This window comes from Nelumbo lutea, chromosome 4, assembly GCF_056320005.1.
Source record: "Nelumbo lutea isolate HS-2025 chromosome 4, American lotus-T2T, whole genome shotgun sequence".
NCBI classification, from domain to species: domain Eukaryota; kingdom Viridiplantae; phylum Streptophyta; class Magnoliopsida; order Proteales; family Nelumbonaceae; genus Nelumbo; species Nelumbo lutea.
Window position 1 is genome coordinate 30,851,344 of NC_142687.1, and position 3,583 is coordinate 30,854,926.

At 36.8% G+C, this 3,583-nt stretch overlaps 1 pseudogene; it reads left to right on the top strand.

The window, feature by feature from the left end:
- The first annotated feature begins 1,063 nt into the window (after positions 1 to 1,063).
- Positions 1,064 to 1,366, top strand: LOC148854961 (short-chain dehydrogenase reductase 3a pseudogene; annotated as a pseudogene).
- The last annotated feature ends 2,217 nt before the right edge of the window (positions 1,367 to 3,583 follow it).

Below are 3,583 nucleotides of genomic sequence, written 5' to 3' on the forward strand. Positions count from 1 at the left end.
ACCTGAACTTTTAAACAGGTCATTGCAGTACCAAAACTTTCAAAAAGTGTCAAGTTGGTCCCTGTCGTTAACCGATCATCGGTTTATTTATTAAAAATGTCAAAACTACCATTCAAAAGAAAACGTTGTTCATTGTCTTCTACCTCAAGACCAAACCGCTTGAGGTGTTTGAGATTCTAGACTAATGAAGTTATTGTCTTCTACCTTTAGATCTGAAACACATTATCTTTTTCTTTGAAGAAAACCGGTTCAATCTCAAGGTAGAAGACAATAAATAGTGTTTTCGTTTGAAGGGTAGTTTTGCAATATAACTGATGGTCAGTTAACAACAGTGACCAACTTGACACTTTTTTGAAAGTTTAATTACTATAGGCTTAGTTTGGAAGGAGTACAAATGCAAATATGTACAGTGCAAATACATACAAAATACAAGGTTTTGCACTCTACAAATTTGCATCTGTACTCCTTCCAAACTGAGCCATGGTTTTCAAAACTGGACTGGAACGGAAAATCGGACCGGAAAAACCAGTAACCGGTCAGCCCCCAGGTCCGGTTTTACTTTAAAAATCGTTGAAAAAGTTAGAAAACTGTTGACCAGGGCGGTCGGACCGCTAAACCATTCAACCTGGGCAACGGTTCACGGGTTACCCTTTTATTTTCAATGTTTTAAATTAAAAAAAAAAACAAAAAATAAAATACCTTCTCCCCAACCTAGTCGAATGTTTAGTCCCTTTAGCTTTAGGATTTCCCGAGTTCCCTCTTCTCAACCCTCACACCCAATCGACCACCTGCGGCAGCCAGTACCTCCGGTGATCGACGATGGTGAACTTGCAGGCAGCGGGCAAAACTTGCAGCCAGTAGTAAGAGTTGGCAGGCCTTGCGGCGACTAGCACTTGTAGCGGCGGACGGCTAGCTTGCCTGCGACCAAATTTGTAGCGGCGGCCGACGATTTTGCAGCAGCGAGTAAGGGTTTTTAGCGACAATAATAGTTGCAGCCACTTGCAGCAGCAATCACCTGTGTCAATCAGTAGGGATCTTGGGTCCTCTAAGTAGCATTCTAGAGATGTATATGGAAGAGTTCGATAACACCATGTTCACGAATGTGCGAGGGGTGGCATCAATGATTAAGCACGCAGATCGGGCTATGGTGGAGAAAAAGATATGCGGCTCAATCGTCTACACTGAAGCTGTGGCAGCGGCCTTGAGTGGCTCTGCTCCTCGTTCATACACCACTTCTAACCACACATTGGTGGGGCTGGTCCGATCAGCCTGTAGTGAGCTAGGGCTCATGGCATCAAGGTCAACTGCATCTCCCCTTTCTGAGTCACTACCCCATTGGCCTGCAACTGGAAGGGCACTGTGTTAAAGCCCGCCCATATAGCAGAGGCTGCTCTGTTTCTTGCTTCAGACGAAATAGATGGAGTACACCACCATCCAACGAGAGAGAGAGAGAGAGATTTACTATTGAAGTTTTATGGTTTTATTTTTCTGTATTTTTTGAATTTTTTGTGTTTCTTTTTGTATTTTTTTTATTTTCTGTATTTTATTTTTATATTTTTTTATGTATTTTGCACTGTATTGTTTTTTGTTTAGATAATTTTATTTTTTACGGTTGAACCACTTAACCGGAAACCGATCCCCTAACCGATTCTGTTTCAGATTCATTTTTAAAAACCTTGAACTGAGCCATAGTGATACATTTGAAAACTGGGATACTAATTGGACACTACCCTCAAAATTCACAATACTAAAGTGGAATTTTCCCTAAATTTAAGTTTAAAAAAGTTTTGAAACTTCAACGTATGGGTGGATCGTCGAGACTCTCATTGATCCATTGATACACTCTATGATATAGTGCCTTTTGGCTCTCCTTATCGAATTTTTCTTCATCCATCCAAATACCTTGGTAAATTTTCTTTTCAGTGGCTAAATCCCCATAAATTTGGAGGAGAAGAGATAACTTGCAGCACCTGTATGAGCTTTTGACCTCTTCGGTTTTAAAAATAATGAAACTTGGAATCTGAACATACTAAATTTTCATGTATGCACTTCTAAAGATAAAAAGAACATGGGAGTCAAGTCTCAAAATTAATGTTGCGGGATGCAGATATCTACAGCAACGTAACTTACGACAAAATCCTCTGTGCATCAAATGCACCATAAAGCTTGAATTTCTAAAAGTTAAATACATCAAAAGTTAAAGATTATATTTTTTATCAAATGTAAATCAATGAATTATAAGTATACCATGTGACATCTTTGTAACTTTTAACAACCCAGAAATCTTATGGGGCTAAATTTCACTCCAATATTCCACATGGTCAAACTAAGTGCCTGTTTGGGTATGGCTTTTACGCAACAGCTTCTGGCTTTGTAAGATAAGCATCACATAGAAAGTATAAAAATTATGTTTGGTATGGTTTTTAAAATCAAATCGATGATTGAACTGATCAGGGGTCCGGTTATCGGTTCTAACAGTCCGATTATTCGACCTGAACAGTCAGCCTATTCTAACAAAAAAATATAAAAATTGAAAAACGATCAAAATCGTTTGAATGATTAATCGGCCGGTTCAGCGATTTACTGACCAAAATCAATGGTTTGGAGGAAAAAAGCGGTTTCAGGTAAAAATGGAACTGGTCAGGTGACCGATTCCCGGTTTTTCCAATCTGGTCCGGTTTTGAAAACCATGATGTTTGGCAAAAAAAACATAGAGAGCTTAAATACACTTTCGTTCAGCTAATAACTTAGCTTTTCAATAAAACTAGCTTTAGTAGTTTCTTAAATGCTGCTCAAAGCTGAAGCCTTCCCAAGCAGGCCCTAAAGCATTTTTTTCTTTTTGAGTGGGGTAGTAATTTTGTAAATTTATTTGAAAAAAAATGCAAACTTTAACCGAGTTTTCAATACATTGTGAGGTGGAAAGGAAATAGGAAGGAAAACAAGGCCAATGGAGTAGAGCTAGCAGGAGTGATTCAACGAGGGTTTTAATTCAAATCAAGTGATTTATTTCAAAAAAAAAAAATCTATTGATCAATCAAGTTAACATGCCTTAACTATATCAACCAAACAAGGTTGGCTACAACGATTCCTAACTCCGATTTGCTCAAAGACATTTTACTTAAAATCTCTAATGTTCAATGATTTTAAGTTTCTAATGTTTATTTGATATTTTGAAGTTCGAATCTATATCTATTTATATTACTTATAAATGTGTTAATGTTTGGAAATGAAGCAAATAAGTGTGAATGTAAATATGTAGAGTGTAATACAGTTCATATAAATTGTAAAGTTGGATTAATTTTGTACGGACAAATTTACCTTTTTACCAAACAGACTTTTAATTGTAATGGATGCAAACAGGAATTCCAATAAAGCATTTTTTTTTATATCAAAATCCCACTTGAATGCAAATTTACTTCTTTTTTATTGATGTACTTTTACATCTTACTATTAATGTAAATATGCATTGGTCTGTCATTTGTCAATTCCAAAATGTAATGTTGCCAAACACAGACAAAAAATGAACTAGAGTGCAAAATTACCCTAAACAACACAGCCTAAGGCTCAATTTGGAAAGAGTACA